This window comes from Carassius gibelio, chromosome B18 (genome assembly GCF_023724105.1).
Source record: "Carassius gibelio isolate Cgi1373 ecotype wild population from Czech Republic chromosome B18, carGib1.2-hapl.c, whole genome shotgun sequence".
NCBI classification, from domain to species: Eukaryota; Metazoa; Chordata; class Actinopteri; order Cypriniformes; family Cyprinidae; genus Carassius; species Carassius gibelio.
Genome location: NC_068413.1, coordinates 24,088,294 through 24,106,125, shown reverse-complemented (window position 1 = coordinate 24,106,125; position 17,832 = coordinate 24,088,294). Strand labels below are relative to the sequence as shown.

The following is a 17,832-nucleotide window of genomic DNA, read 5'->3' as shown; positions in this document are numbered from 1 at the left end:
GGGGCCTCAGGCACTGCCTCGTCCGCCATTGGGGAGCCGCGGTCGCTCAACTCGAGGTGGAATCCTGCCGACTACGCCAAAATCTGTCACAGGCCAGAGCGGACCACCAATTTAACGCGTCTCGCTCCTCCCTCTAACTTCCACCTCGAGGAGGTCCCACAACACCCCAATGAATGGACGGACAACCAAGATTAAAATGTAACAATTTTATTTGTTTAAAAGTTTGGGGAAAGGGGAAAGGAAACTTTAAAACTAATGATGACTCAAACTATTCTTTATCCACAGCACTACGAGGGGGTGGACTTCAAGACCCAAGGCTGGGCTGTTAATGTGCAGAGGTTCCAGCTCTCAGGTAAGTACAGAGTTCAATACACAGGTGAGTATTCACAGGGCTAAGCTGTTAGCGTGCAGGGGTTCTAGCTCTCAGGTAAGTACAGGGTTCGATACACAGGTGGGTATTCACAGGGCTGAGCTGTTAGCGTGCAGGGGTTCTAGCTCTCGAGTAAGTACAGTGTTCCATACACAGGTGGGTATTCACAGGGCTGAGCTGTTAGCGTGCAGGGGTTCTAGCTCTCAGGTAAATACAGAGTTCAATACACAGGTGAGTATTCACGGGGCTGGGCTGTTAATGTGCAGAGGTTCTAGCTCTCAGGTAAGTACAGCGTTCAATACACAGGTGAGTATTCACAGGGCTGGGCTGTTAGCGTGCCGGGGTTCTAGCTCTCAGGTAAATACAGTGTTCGATACACAGGTGGGTATTCACAGGGCTGGGCTGTTAGCGTGCAAGGGTTCTAGCTCTCAGGTAAGTACAGTGTTCGATACACAGGTAAGTATTCACAGGGCTGAGCTGTTAGCGTGCAGGGGTTCTAGCTCTCAAGTAAGTACAGTATTCCATACACAGGTGGGTATTCACAGGGCTGAGCTGTTAGCGTGCAGGGATTCTAGCTCTCAGGTAGATACAGCGTTCAATACACAGGTGAGTATTCACAGGGCTGGGCTGTTAGCGTGCCGGGGTTCTAGCTCTCAGGTAAATACAGTGTTCGATACACAGGTGGGTATTCACAGGGCTGGGCTGTTAGCGTGCAGGGGTTCTAGCTCTCAGGTAAGTACAGTGTTCGATACACAGGTAAGTATTCACAGGGCTGGGCTGTTAGCGTGCAGGGGTTCTAGCTCTCAAGTCGGTACAGTGTTCAATACACAGGTGGGTATTCACAGGGCTGAGCTGTTAATGTGCTACTCACCACTGAAGATATTTAGAGGTCTGTATTCCAAGCAGATACGAGTTTAGTCGATGACTGACGACTGGTGGGCCTTACAGGTGAGACTGCAAACAATACTGGGCTTCCCGCCCAGCTTGACAGGGGGGCACACGGGGGAGGATCGGCTGTTGTCCTTCGCTTCCCTCGTCAAATAAACAGCACAGACGACACGCACAAGGCCGGTGGTTGCCGACAAGGCCAATGACACAACGTCACATGGATAAAAAGGATAAGGCTTTGATTTAAAAGCTTACAGAGATTGCTGCGTGGGCAACATCATCCAACCTCCTCCAGAGGCGCCCCCAACACGTCCGAGCTCCAGCTTACTTAAGGTAAAGACTGTGGTTGCCACCAATACACTACTCCTCTCCGTCAGGCCTCTTCCTACGACCAGGGACACAACCACGGACAAACACCACACACCACAAAGGCACTACAATTCTTCTCGTGTGTACACTTCAATATAGCAGCACTCACCGCACTCCACACACTCAGTGAAAGAAGATCGGTGGTGTATTCCCGTTTCGGGCTCAGAGTCCTGACAGGGCGTGTCAGATGGACAAAGGCAGGAGGGCAGACCACAGCAGGCAGATATATCGTACACCGGAGTCTCTCCGTCTTTCCCAGCGATCTCCAACGTAAGGCACTACTATCAACACTGAGTAAACACACAAGCACTGAGGATTATCAGATCAACACAAGAGGGGGGGGGGGATTATCCACTGCTACGGAGAAATATGCAGTCGGAATCCTTTCTCAAAGGCAGTTAGTCTCCCTCCACATCCGTCATTCACTCTCCACAATATACAAGAAATATTCATAAAGTCTTCACCCACCAGTGCACAGTGTTGTCCTCTCCCAACATGAATTCAATGATCTCCTTCACTCAGGGGCCTTCCAAACGTAGGATCGCTCCTTCAACTCAATCCACAATAAGAGGTAAACACAACATACAAAAGGTCGATCACTTAACTTCCTCCGCACTTCCAATATCCATTTTCCTTGGATTCTCCGTTGCAGCCCGTAAATCGCAACATCCACGCCACACCAGCCACTTCCGTATCATGTGGAATAACAGCAGAACAAAACTACTCCTCCTGTTCATAAACCAGCCCCTTTTATATCACTGCATCCTTCCCGATCCTCCAATCGGTATCCGACACGTCCTCTTCCCACACCTGACATGTATTTTGGATAATTTCCCCGCCTTGGGCCAACCGGAACAGAACTTGTGTTTCACTTAAAATAGTCCGGGCGGAAATATTTCCCACACTACAGTTCCGCCCGGATTAGTCACCCAGTGACACTTGTTCTTACGGCATGTGATGAGGCAAAACTGAAGCAAATGAAGCTTAATCATCACCGCTGTTGAAATGCTGAGAACTCCTCTCCTCGAGAGAACAGTCTTTTCCCCCGTGCATGTACGTTGGTGTCCTCATGGGTCCAAGAAGGGAGAGCTGAGGCATCTACGTGCCACCAAAGATGCAAGGCACCGGACCCTTGGTCTGGACGAAAACTGCATGGCCATTGGGCCAGGATGCACCCTGGGCAAAGAAGGATGATGCCGCTGGAAGAAGCTTTCACACCTTGCACCCTGGGCCGGAAATGGGAGCACGAGCGCCCACTGGACTCCGCTCCTTAGCTGGACCCTTCCTTCCCGAAAACTGCCCCACCTTCACGAACCCCGCAGTACAACAAGGACACCAGATCCCCTGTTTATTTTGAACACGATTTCCCCTTTGGACTCTTTATTCCAGGTGTTGGACATTTTATGTTGATTTTCTGTTAATAAAAGCCTCTCTGAGGCCACTGTGTCTGTCGTTTGCATCTCCTGCCACACAAGACATTTTTTCAGGTTGATGTCCTCAAAATGGTCTTTTGTGTAGAATTAATTTCTTATGCATCTCATCCAACATCTCCTGATTCCAAAATGACATTTTAGAACTAGTAACAGAGGCTTGAGCCGTTGATCGCAGACTAATGCAGTGATTAATGAAATTGTTAGAGAGAGAGAGAGCAGTCTCTCAACTAACAGCAGAACTGTAAGTTGAATTGCTCCAACAACAGAGGCATTCTCTATGTGTGTGCTTTTTAAAGGGAGAGAGCGAGAGAAAAAGAGTATGTGCTTTTCATATAAAATTAAATTAAATTTTGTGGCAAAAACATGAAAATAATTTGTAATTTTTATCAGATTGTTCATTATATTAATTTGCTTGTTCAGTGTTGTTGTGGGTTTTGGTTATTTTGTTGAATGAGGCTGTTTTTTTTTTTGTTTTTGTTTTTTGTTTTTTTGTTTTTTTGGCAATGAGGTCAATCCCTGTCTGGAACCATTAATTTGACCATTACCCTCAGAAGTCATATAGCCCACATTTATGATACTTTTATGGTGCTGTGTGGGCTTTTTGAAGTATGAAAGATGCAATCTTCATTCATTGCAACTGCATAAAAAATAGCAACCATCACATTTATTCAAAATCCTTATGTTGTGTTCCTTTTGGATCGACATGAGGGAGAGTAAATGTTGATATAATGATCAGTTTTGGGTGAACTATTCCTTTAATGATGACTGTAGCTGGTGAAATTCAAGCGGTTTGTGTCAGCGACGTGAAGTCTGTTAGGCTTTTGTGAACAGATGTCACCCATGGCTGCACCAAACTAAAAGCAATTCAGTTATTGATCATCTGAAAAATAACTCTCGCCGAGCTCACCAAACAAACCCGGAGGATTTGAGATAATATACATAAATTTGATGAGCTAATGACATTCTAAAGTATTTATTATATTATTAGTAGCCTGGTCCAGCGTGAGGCCATGGAGATGGTCAGATGGAGGGCAAAGGGGTCAGGCAGATTATGAAGATACAGCCCCTCAAGACACATCAGCGAGACAACAACATTTATCCATCATAAAAAATCTGACTTGTACTAAACACACAGCAAGCACACATACTCACACACATACTCCACATGACCACACCTGCAGGAATAGTCCCATTGATCGGACAGCTTTTAAAAAGCTGACCTTTAAAGAAGGGCTTTGCCCTATCGGTGATAAATCTGAAATATGGAGCCATCTGTGGAGCAGAGGAGATTGGCAGGTGGACAGAGTGCAAGATATTTGGCCACTGCCAGGGTACCAGAGGGACTGTGTGGCCCGTGACCTTATGGCAGGCGCAGGGTCGTGCCTCTCTGTAACACGAGAAAAAGCGCAGGGGCTAGGGCGGGGTCGTCTGTCCGTCTCCGTGGCGACTGGAGCCTGGTCGTCACGGCGACCCCTGTGCATACTGGTCGATGGACAGGCTGGGATGTGGAGGGATGCCACTCCTGGGGATGAAACTGAAGACCAGCTCACACACATACATACACAATGAAGACTCTGAGTCACAAGCTTTGTTTCTGTCCTTATCTGTGTGATTCAACCCTCATCCACCTCGCTATTCATTTATGCAATAGCTTTTCATTTGGACTGAGTCTGTGCATATTTTGATTACAGTGATTATAGTGTATCAGCACATACCCAATATTGAGTAAAATTATCAATAACAAACTTAATGAAAATGGTTACACTTTAGTTTGGGGACTACATGTCACTTTTGAAGGGTTAGTTCATCCTAAAATTAAAATTCATTCATGTTTTTTCACCCTCAAGGATTAGGTGTATATGACTTTCTTCTTTTTAGATGAATCCAATTGGAGTAATATAAAAATTTGTCCTTGCTCTTCCAAGCTTTAGGATGGCAGTGGGCAGAGAATGGCTTCTGTGTATGACAGCTAGTGGAAGTGAGAAAAAAGCGTTTGTGATATTTTAAATATGTTTTTTTTTTTTTTTTTTTTTTTACAAAAATGAATCAATTCACTACATTTTACCTCCCTTTAGGCACATTAGGTGCGGTTTATTATGAATTAATGCACTTCATTTGACATCTTTTGGTTTGTTGAAAAAAAAAAAAACACCTGCCAACTGCAATTATAAACCTTGGAAGAGCAAAGAAAACTAAGAAACTAAGGCCATGAAAACTGATCCACAATTTCTGATGAGTTGTCTTTCCTTGTAATCAACAGAGAAAATGATTATTATATATTGACATACATTTAATTCTGCTATTTGATTAAATACAATATATAACTTAAAGGTGGTTAGAATGCATTGAGACAATATTTGAAATTGTTCTCTGTTGTCCCCAGAGCGTGTATGTGAAGTTCTATCCCAAAATACCCCACAGATAATTTTTTATAGCTTGTTGAAATTGCCATTTTACATGTTCATATTTTAACTACTGATGTCCCTTTTTTCTTAGCAGAACTCAAACTAACTGTGGAGTTAAGGACATAGAAGCCAGCTTGTGTGAAGAAGATACTTTCTCAGCTTATTTGGAAGAGATGGAGAGACAATTTAAGGCAAGTGAACTTAGGGTTGGGTACCGAAACCTGGTGCCAATATGGCACCTATGCACCGAACTGAATCAGAACGCAGATTTCGGTGGCTCATATCGGTGTCACTTAATGCCTGAGCGATCGACTGAAATATTTGTCCTGGTTCTCCAAAAAGCGGGGGTAAAGTAATTAGAACCATAAACTTACACAAATTTGTGATTGCCCCAGGGTCAGTCACCTAATTTCATATGAAATGGCATCATACTTCATCTCCTCACTGTCTTTAAGTGTGCTCTTCAATCCGCAGACCACAGCGGTGCAGCGCAAGCGGACTCAAACAGAAGTAGAAAGGACACAATTTGTGGGTTTATCGATAGATTATGGTTAAGATTATAATATACAGTATGTATCTGTGCAGTTCTTTTTCATGAATAAAGGTCAAAAGGTCACGAGGGAGCAGTCAGTTTCCCATGTAGTGTAAAGTTTTTGATGTGTTCCCGTCCCATATTTAATAGTAAAATTATGCATTTTGTCCCATATTTTACAAAGGCCAACACATATTTTAATAAACAAAAAGTATTCTGCACTGTTTATAATACAAATAATAATTATAATGGAATCAATTTGATAAGAAGAGAATTTCATTTGTGCGTGATTTTGGCATCTTTGTTTCCATATCGACGGAGTCTCCACAGCGCGTGCTGTTGAAGCCCTTTCACATGAGCGCAGCATGCGGTAAACATACCTGCACAGTTTAAAACATCTAGAGGTCACATCTGCCCTTTTGAACACAAAAATCTCCAGATGTAGGACTGAATGGGAAAGTTATCAATTTGCTGAAGGTTGGCAACCCTATGCTCCTCACACCAACGCTGTTTCCTCCTCCCTTAACACATATGAACGCATACTTTATAAAATGATCATGTTGGTATTTTCATTTGAAATTGTAATATTTAATATAAAACACAATACATTGCACCACAGTCATTCACATAACTGATTGAGGACAGTGACACACCGCACTCAATTTCAGAGTAATTGACAGAGATACAGGCGAAATATTATGTGTGGTTTTGTATTTAATATTGTTTTGTATTAGCCTTAGAGTAAGGGAAGCACAACTCAGAAAATGAGAGCATCTGAGGAGCATGTACATACTATGTTCATTTATTGTAAATATTTTTAATGTCCTTTAATGTTATCCATGTGTTTTTTTTTTTTTTTTTGTATCGGTTCAGGCACCGTTTAGGCACTGGTACAATTTTTAAAGTATCGATTTGGCACCAGTATCGTAAAAAATACAATTGATACCCAACCCTAAGTGAACTTAACATAATTTCATGTTATCAGTTTGTTTTTGTTTTTTTGTTGTTGTTTTTTTACTAAGAGTACAATAATGTTTGTTTTTGTGGATGTTGAAAGCCAGGGACATAGGAGAGCATCATTCTTTTGAGATTTATGTAAATTCTTTTTAGAAAATAAATGTTTCTGTTGTGAATCAAATGGATATATTTTAAATTTTCTCATTATTTTTAATCCATTGAGAGTCTAGATAATCTGTAATTTCAAGCCTCATAAATACAGAGTTATTGTAGAAGTAATCCATTCCAATATTTATATATGAATAACTCTTAAATTATATGATGGCAAACATGTCTGTTCAAAATTAAATATTGGTCTACCAGACTAGCAACAGAGGACAAAAATGAAGAGAATATTAAATATACTTATTTGTGTTCCAAAAATTTTCAGAGTTTGTATGGGTCTGGAACAACATGGGGGAGAGTAAATTATGACCTTTTTCATTTTTTGGTGAACTAACCCTTCAGCAGCCCTCCACGTACATGAACATTTGTGAGGCATGTGAATGTCATGTCTGTTCATGTCTGATCACGAAGAAGGGGACCTTTAAAGGAGGAAGCTGTCCTGGATGATGTAGAAGATGCCACATGCTGTGCTGGGGTGTGTTTCCCACACCATAGTTGCTAAGTTAGCAACTTTGTTGGTTGCAACGCAATTTCCCATTGCCAACCAACTAAGTTCCTAACAGGTTAGCAACTATGGTTTTGGGAAACGCTCCCCTGATGGGGCTTGTTCATTTCTTTATCAGTTTTGGTAAAAAGATGATGAAAATAGTTATTATTTTTGTGTAAAGTTATTTTAAAATGAACAAGATTTGTAGGTTTAATGCCTAGCTTAATTTGGGTTCATTTTATGCTAGAAATGTAGTCATTTTACACCATTAAAAAAGCAACCTAGCATTCTGGATTAAACATAATAACCCAACTGGTTGGGTTAAAATAACCCAGCATTGGGTTGGTCCTTTTCTGACCAAGCGCTGGGTTGCCAAAATAACCCAAATTGGGTTGTTTTCAACCCAGCAGTTTTTAGAGTGTATCAATCCCTATTTCATAAACAATTTTTGCACTACTCCAGTGCTGAACTAACCCTCGTTTGTGAGAAAGTCCGGTGTAAAATGTTAGCACAAATGTATAGGACCTTTCCATTTTTTTTTCCAGGACATTTCCTTCGAAAATTAAAGTTAACCACCTTGTCCTTAGTGGACTATGGAGACTCCTATGTTCGTTGGTGCATCCCAACACACAACATTTTTAATGGCTCTTTGGTGCTGGCATTTTATCTCTTGCAGCTAAAGCAAGAAAACAGTAATGGCAGACTGCAGCTTCTCACTCAGGGCTGTGTATGTGCAAATAGGGCATAGAGCGTCACAAATGGGCGAGACTTTAACCGACTATGTCGTCATAGTAGTGAGAAAAAAAGAATGGTCTGGCTGCAGACTTGCACTTGCACTTTCAGCTAAAGAGTTGCAATGCATTCTCGGACTTGCACTTCTCGGACACTTGCACTTCCGCTAGTGACATCACTTGAAGTCTTTTTTATTTATTTACTTTATTTTGAATCTCTCAATATTTTACCACAGAAGCCAGGTGGTGAAAACAAGAAAAAAGAAACTAAATTACAACGTCACTTGGAATGGCCACAAATTGTGCATATTGCCAATGGAGAGTGAGTGGTGATTAAATTATTAAAACTAATTGAGTACTATAATGTAAAGGGTCCTGCAAGAAAAAAGCAAAACCCGCAAATCCAAAAGCAGATGGCCATCAACACAATGCACAAACTTGTCCTCCCATTCAGCAAAATGCTTAATGTGGCATAATAACCCACTAAGAGATTCAGTCAAAAAGTAATCAATAAACAGAACAAAAAAGACTGTGAGTGATGTCACTAGCGGAAGCGCAAGTGTCTGAGAGTGCAAATATGAGGATGCAAGTCTGAAAGCGCAATTGCAAGTCTTCAGCCAGACCCTCTTGGAGGAACCTGGAACTGCTAGTGTGGAGAGACTGTTAATGAATTATTGGGATTATAAAACAATGAGTGGGTGGATTTTGACTATTATAGGCTGTTTTTTTTTTTTTTTTTTTTTTTTTTTTTTTTTCTCCACACACTGCGGCCACACAACTGTGTTCAAACACCTTATACAATTGATTTTTGTATTCTATTTTGTATTCTATTCGGAACCTTTCAGGAAAACTTGGAATATGGAGCCATATGGACCAGTTTCTGTCCATTCATAATAACTGAATGAAAAATTGAAAGTCATATAGGTTTAGAATAAACTGAGGTTGAGTAAATGACAAAAATAGAGAGTGATCTGTTGCTGCAAGAAGTGTTTTGGTATATACTGCACTATTAAACGATGTTAATCAATATCAAGTGGTAAACAAAATATGTTGACTGAGGACAAGCAACACTTGATTTATACAAAAATATTTATCAGACAATTTTGTGTGCTTTGTATTTTATTAAATTATCATGCTGCTATCTTAGCAACATGCTAATGTCGAACTCTAATGAAATCAATTGAGAGAAGAGCTGTATTTGTATAACGTCTATGTAGATTGCATTCAAGAAGCTGGATTAGAGAGTAGCTGCCTATTTGAACCAAAGAAAGTAACTAGAACCAAGCTAACAAGTGAGTGGCAGAAATTACTTTCTTGATTTTTCACAAAACGAACTGTAAAATCTTTGGCTCATTATTCCAGCTTATTCAGTCCATTTAGCCATGTGGTTGATGTTTTGGAAGAGCCCTGTGCCACTACTAGCTGGAAAGACTGGAGTTTATAACATCTAAAGGGTAATTTAATGGGGCATCAATAAAAGCACTTAATTGCACAATCACTATTGACATCACATTTAAACAGCCCCGCGTACTGCCGAATTACCTAATGGAGATTGGATTGGCCAGCTTGCCACTTTTCAGAGTATAAATTGTGTCTGCTATTGACAGCTCATCACTCCGAACACAGAACAGAGGAAGAGTTTCACCCACATGTGGTTTGAGCCCCCTGGTTATATATTCTTAAACATAATGCTTCTTATTAAAACTAATCAATTTGTAGACTTTTGTTTTGTTTTGTTTTGGCATATAAGTGGTACCTCATCTAATTTATTCAGTTTTGGAAACTTGTAATGTTGCCATATACCCATAGGTCATAAAAAACATCAAAGTAGTGAGTACTTTGTTTATGGAATAGTTCACACACACACACACACACACACACACACGTTTGTTTCTGTGAATTGTGGGTAATTTCCATAGACTTATATTACTTTATACTGACTAAATTATATTTTTTATCCCCTTACAACCCTAACCCTAAACCTACCCCTTACAGGAAACCTGTTTTCATTGTTGCACATACCCCCCATGTCTAAAATTTCATGTTTTACTGTCCATGTGGGGACATTTGGTCCCCACAATGTAGCATAAACAAGTACACACACACACAAATTGTCATTATTTACTCACCCCCTTCAGGTTAGATATAAATGGTGAGACGCATTAGTGTGATGTTTGATGCTATGGACCATTTGAGAGCTATGTTCAATAGTTTCATGGTTCCAAGCTAAACTTTTTAGAATTTTTGACATTCATTTTGATGATTTTGATATTGTTTGGTTTAAAAGGGCTTATATGAACTACTTGTATACTTTTATAGTGTTTTTTTTTTTTTGTTGTTGTTGTTTTTAAGCTTGACAGCCCTTAGTCACTGTACACTGTTGCTATGTAGAAAGAACTTTAAGAACATTGTTCAGGATCTTTTGTTGTTGTTGTTGTTCCATAGAATACAGGACGTCATACAGGTTTAGAGACATGAGAATGAGTAATTGATTACAGACTTTTTGGTACAGTTTAATTTTATAGTCCCTTTCTATATGTTTGTACTATGTACTCATTACTACTTACTTATGAGCTTATTAGTACTTACATGCAATAAAAGATACTAACTCTGAACCTAAATTTAAACAACCTTAACTCATATTAAATTCATTATCTAATATTACTCAGTACTTTCATGCGCAAGTACTTGTGTTGTCTTTGTGATGTCTTTTTATTGTGATTTTGAACTTTTACCTAATATTTAACGTAAACTGTAGAACCTTGCTGGAAAAACTAACTGCACTTCTGAACATTAAGCATTTTGAATTTCCTTAAATGGAGGCTTGTTAATGTGCCATCATTTCTCTCAGGTCTGGTAAAGAGGGCCATTATACCGATAACTACAGCAACCACAGCTGAACCAATCACAGTGAGTGGAGGTGAAGCACCAAGTCACAATAGTCAGTTATAGGGAAACGGTAATCCATACCATGCTTTGAGGAGCTGCTGTATGTTCCAGAATGATTCTAAAGACTCATTCCTGGGCAGGTGTCATCAAACCAACCACAAAGAGCAGAATACTAAAACAGTCAATAATGCATTGATCCAGGGTGTCCAGACTGTAAGATTAAATATAGAATGATAGCGTGTATATTCCTATGAGAACCAGTGTGTGTGTGTGTTTGTGTGCGTGTGTGTGTGTGTGTGTGTCTGATGACATTTAAGTATGTTACTTTGCAACAGTACAACAATTGAAAAGTCAATACAATTGTATTAATGTACTGCATAATTTTTGTTTATACCCTTGTGAAAAAGAAATGTGCATAATTGCATTAAATGTGCATTTGTTGTGGACTTTGAATCTTAAAAGTGTATTAAATATATAAAAAAAACACATTAAAAAGTACATAAAGTGCAATTGTTCAACTAATTGCATTTAATATACATTTAAACCATAACACATTCTTATTTAATTGTAAATAACATTCAGTTAAGTGTCTGAAAATATTGAATTTAGTTTGCACTTATAAGGTTTATGCTTTTAAATTTGATTATTTCCATAAGTGCTCTTTAGAAAGGTATGCTAAAGTGTACTATTTCACAAAGGTGGCACACTGTGTGGAAACAAGTTACTTTATAAGTTGAGTGCAAGGGGTTTGTTCAAATTGGTAATAGCAACTTTTTTTCTGCCATTAATAAAAAATGGGCGCTCTTCATCTTTATTTGATTGTACATTTCATTAGTTTTGCTTTTTTGATCTTTGGGCTCTTCAATCTTGCGTTATGTGAATGTTTAATGCTCTGCAGGGACAATGAATTAAACACAAATAAAAATAACAGTTAACAACATAAAAGGTTTAATTGATTGCCTCCTGGAAAACAACCGGCATATTGAGATGAATCATTAGTCATGGTTGTGAAGAAGTATGTGGTTGAAAGTGTGTGTGAGTGTGTGTGTGTGTGTGTGTGTCTTAAAAAGACTTCTAAACTGGCTCACACATTCAAACACACACACACTCACAGACACACACAAACACACACACACACACACACACACACACAAACATACATGTTATGACTATTCTCGACCCTACTCCTGATAAATAAATAAACAAAAAATCATACATTTCTTTAGAAAAAAAAAAACATTATTATTATTATTATTATTATTATTATTATTATTATTATTATTATTTACCTAATATTTACCTTTTGAATCATTGCCAGCATATGTGTGGATCACGAAAAGATAAGCTTATCTGTGAAGCAATTGTGCGTTTATTTTCTCACCTGTCCAGTTTGTTTGTTTTTCCTGTTTATCTCCACAATGACGTTACATTGGTTGTTCTCATTGGAATCTGTCAACAATGTTGTGGTTATTTAAGGATCTTCAAAGGAAAGATAATTGTGGAGTAATCTGGCCCCAAAAGTGTTTTATCTTTCCAGGTAAAAAATTCCACAATGTTCAACATTCCATGGCCAACACTAATACAAACAAACAAAAAAAAAGCTTTGTAAAGCCCATGCGCTCTTTATTTAATTTAACAACAAATCAGAGAAGGGCCGTAACATAAGTATGCACTATGTTATGCCAACCCTTACAATTTCTTTCCTGAAAAACCAAAATTCCCTGAAGCACTTTTGGCTTTTTTTTTTTTTCTTTTTACTCCACACACAATATCCCAGTAGTTGTACATGACCTTGAATGTCATTGGATGATGAGTCTTGACTGACAGCTGCCAGCATTGGTCAACAACCCCAGCCCAAACATACACGCCTTAAATGATCATCTTTCCGGACAGTTTCACAATTTTCTCCGTCTGAGTGACACCCTGTGTGTTAGTGTGTGTCTCTTTGTGTAAATGTGTCCAGGGCCTGTCTGGTTGTTTGTGTCGCCACTACCTCTTCTGCCCTAGTCAGGGGGGCTAGGGGGCAGTCGGCCTCATGTTGCCACTTGGGGGTCTTTGAATAGAGTCGATAGAACATTTCTGTCCTGTCTGCATGCAGACAGCCACTAGCAGACAGACAGTTCAGCTCTCTTTATCTCACATGGCATCCATAGTCGATCATTGAAGCTTGTTGTAAATATTAAGTAACATTAATATTCCCGTTTCCCTTTTGGTGTTTCATAAATACTGAATGATGTTTCCCTGGTGTGTCAATAACATTGATGTCATGTCAATAACACAACTTGCCCTATTAAGAAGGAATAAAGAATGCTTTAACTGGTGCTGCTTCTGATTTGAGTGATCGATGAAAATGATTTGTATTGCTGTATACATTACATGATGCACAGAAGTGCAGAGATGGGACCAAGTCACACATGTGCAAGTCTCAAGTAAGTCTCAAGTCTTAACCTTCAAGTCTCAAGTAAGTCCCAAGTATTTTTTTCTTGGGCAAGTCAAGTCAAGTCAAGTCACAAGCTATGTCAAGTCAAGTCCAAGTCAAGTCACCTTAATATTGTTATTTTACCTGCAGAATCTGATCTTAATAAAGTTAAAAGACAAGATATAAGTAACTGTCAGTAAATTAAAATAATTTGGATTTGCATTGTAAATACTCATGTTCAGTAAAATACATCATGGAATCAAACAAAATTGTAACTTCCTAAAATTTATTTATTTTTCACTTCTGCCAACAGTGTTTGAAATGTTTTACATTTTCAACATTGAGTCCATAAAACAAATAACAGCTAAACATCCAACAGACTCCTCTCTGAACACCTCTCTCTCTCTCTCTCTCTCTCTCTCAAACACAGTTTACATACAACATTAAACTGTTACATTTCTCCTCTCTCTCTCTCTCTCTCTCTCTCTCTCTCACACACACACACACACACTCTCTCTCTCTCTCAGAGTATAGAATATAAATATGACGTATTTTCAGTTGTTTCATACTTTTTTTGTTATGTACAGTACAGACCAAAAGTTTGGACACACCTTCTCATTCAAAGAGTTTTCTTTATTTTCATGACTATGATTCACACAGAAGGCATCAAAACTATGAATTAACACATGTGGAATTATATATGGAATTATATACATAACAAAAAAGTGTGAAACAACCAAAAATATGTAAATTCTTGGTTCTTCAAAGTAGCCACTTTTTGTTTTGATTACTGCTTTGCACACTATTGGCATTCTCTTGATGAGCTTCAAGAGGTAGTCACCTGAAATGGTCTTCCAACAGTCTTGAAGGAGTTCCCCGAGAGATGCTTAGCACTTGTTGGCCCTTTTGCCTTCTGTCTGCGGTCCAGCTCACCCCTAAACCATCTGGATTGGGTTCAGGTCCGGTGACTGTGGAGGCCAGGTCATCTGGCGCAGCTCCCCATCACTCTCCTTCTTGCTCAAATAGCCCTTGATGCCTTCAGTGTGACTCTACAATTTTCATATTCATGAAAATAAAGAAAACACTGAGAAGGTGTGTCCAAACTTTTGGTCTGTACTGTACATAACAAAAAAGTATGAAACAACTTAAAATACGTCATATTTATATTCTGTACTGTATATATATATATATATATATATATATATATATATGCACTTCTCATGATTAGGTAATCGCGGCAGCTACATTAATTTTTCTGATTAATTGTTTTGCTCTATGAGAAAGACAAGGTAACAAAATATTCGGGGCTTATGCCCCCTTAGCCCAGCCCTAGCGCCGCCCCTGGAATGCGTTTTTTTGATTGCCTGCTAGCGGATCATTAGGGGCCGTTCACATCACGTCTTTTGCGCGCGCAAGTTCGTTATTTCCAATGTAGGCGCGCGGTATGCGCGCTCATAATGGAAGCAACGCGCGCGCGTCACACCGCATCGAGTTAAAAACATCTAAACTTTTCAGAATGCCGCAAGCGCACCGCAGGTCATGTGACAATAACTAACCAATCAGCTTCATCCTTTCCCGTATCAACGTTGAAAGCTCAGCTAAGATGAAGGAACAGCTGTTCATAGCTGTATATGGATTGCCATTTTGAAACGAATTTAGTAGCAGAGCTACTGCGAGCGATTTTTAGTGCTGCAAATCCATTTATCCTTTGCTGAAATTTCTACGTCTTCATTGAGAGAGAGCGTGTCATGGATGCTTAGCAACGACAGACGCCCCAGGAGCACTTCTGCCCGAGCGCTTTGGAAACAAGGAGAAAGCGGCGCGACTAGCGTTTTCCACGCGTTTTTAGGCGCGAACTATTGAAGACAAAAACGATGACCCTCGGTACCTCTCAGGCTGACATGTTGATGTGATGTGATATCTGATTTAAGTGGGCGTGGTGTGTGTAAGGTAGAGAGGGCATGACTGATGATAGTGTCCTGATCCAGTCACGACGCTATTCTCAGCCTGTGCTCCAGCTGAGTAATCAACTTTATTTAAAAAAATAATTTATATATTTTATATTCAAACTGAAAACATGATGTGATTAACACTCAAGTCATTCAAGTCATAGTGTCTCAAGTCAAGTCAAGTCCCGAGTCTTTAACTTCCAAGTCCGAGTCGAGTCTCAAGTCCTAAAAATAGCGACTCGAGTCGACTCGAGTCCAAGTCACCAAGTCACAAGTCCCCATGTCTGCAGAAGTGACTCTATTGATCCCTTTATGAGTTGCTTATGTTGTAATGTTAGTTATTAGATATACCCGCCGATAGAATGCAACTCATTATTTGTTATTACTACAGTACTACTGCTTTATTACTAGTTGTACTGTTATTTGATTACTATATTGTTATTATCACAAAATCTGTGTAATAACAACAATGTAATTCTAAGAAATTTAAGTAGGAATGTTGAGTGACCATCACACTCAAGATACTAGTAGTCCAGTATTGACATAACCTCTTGTCTGCTTGACTTTTTTTCTCGTTAAAATTTCAGTTCATATGTATGATTTATATTTCTCAACAGAACCAATTTCCAGCATTTAAGCAGAATGATTTAGACCGTGAACAGTTTTTAAGATCATGAGAAGAGCATTGCCATTAGCTTTTAACAGTGCAAAATTAAACATGGAACTCATAATCTAAAGGCAAACAGCCGAATGTATGATTCTGCTTGAGGGAGAAGAAGGGGATAGAGAGGAGAGCAAATGAGGGAATCCGCTTTAAGATGACGGGACCAATCAGGCCGTAAATTAGATTTACCGCAAAACACTTCTCCCAGATTTCCACACATGAGAGAAAGGGAAAAAAATCTCAGACTAAGCTCATGAACTTTCACCTTTCACCCCTCTGCTGACTGAACCAATGAACAGATTGTGAAAAATCAATATGTCCAATCAATAGGAGAATTTTTTTTTTCGTCTCTAACTGGTAATCTGCTGTAAGATGGTCTCTACGCCGGCCGTACAAAAGAGCAATTGCAGAAAATATTTATTGCAAAGAGTGAAAATTACATTTGCTTTATTGGTCCTCTGTGCAAATGTTAATCATCATTTACGGCATCCAGCTTCGGCATAACAGATCACACTCGGGTGAGGAGACCATTTTGAAGAGGTTTCTGCTGTACTATTTCAGATACAATACAAAATGGAGTCTGTTTCATAGTGCAGAGATTTGTTTCTAGGTCTGTGGATCTATTCTGCGTATTAGTTATTCATTACTTTTTTTATTTCTTTTGTTGGAGCATTTTGTTTTTATTTTTTAGTTATTTTCATTGATATACTCATCTTGCGACCCTACACAGAGTGGTGAAAATGTGGTGAATGGACGATATGTTGATAGTGTTGTGTTTCCGGTTCATTGGCATGTAGATTATTCATGAACTCGGCGAGTCCTCTGACAAACAGTGTGTTCATATCCCAGACAAAAACATTAAATCATTTTTCAATTACTAGCAGAAATACAGGAAGGAAGCAGGTAAGGAAAGGTCTGTAAGGGGTGTAAAGGTCACTCCTCTCTTTAGCTCGTCTCGGGTAGTTAGTCATGTTCTTAAAGATAATCAAGACTAATGATTGTACTAGATGCTGGACCCAGACTAAAGGCTTTCTGATGATGAAAAATGTCTCAGACAGTACAGTCGAGACACCAGCAAATGTTTTTATCACTTTTGCACTAAATCAGTGAGGATGGATTGATTTTAATGTAAAAAATGCAGTTACATGCATGTCGTATTCACATGGGTCACAAGCAAGTGTTCTTCTGATAATTTGATTGAAAAATTTTTTTTTCATAATTTACATTGTCAAAATCATAGTGTAAGTAATATTTTATGGTATTTACTTAAGATAGAGTTCTCCCAAATATTAACACTCTGTCATCACTTTCATGTTGTTACAAACAAGCACAAAAAAAATAAATAAATAAACCCAACTTTTTATCTGTATTGTGAAAGTAAGCTAGTAAATTACTTTCATTTTGGAGGGATTGTTCCTTTATATGCCTCATAACGTAAATTATATTATTTGCTACATTTCAAGAAAAATATTCTGATTTGTATAATCAAAGAAAATGGTTTATATTACTGTATACATTACATGATATATACAAGTGACACTATTGGTCACTTTATCAGATGATTATGTTGTAAT

The 17,832-nt window shown here is 39.0% G+C and overlaps 1 long non-coding RNA gene across 1 annotated transcript; it reads left to right on the top strand.

Moving 5' to 3' along the window:
- The first annotated feature begins 300 nt into the window (after nt 1-300).
- LOC127977661 (uncharacterized) lies at nt 301-1,103 on the top strand. The gene is made up of 3 exons (XR_008158280.1): nt 301-376; nt 677-751; nt 977-1,103. It is a non-coding gene; the product is annotated as an uncharacterized LOC127977661 (long non-coding RNA).
- Nucleotides 1,104-17,832: the final 16,729 nt, after the last annotated feature.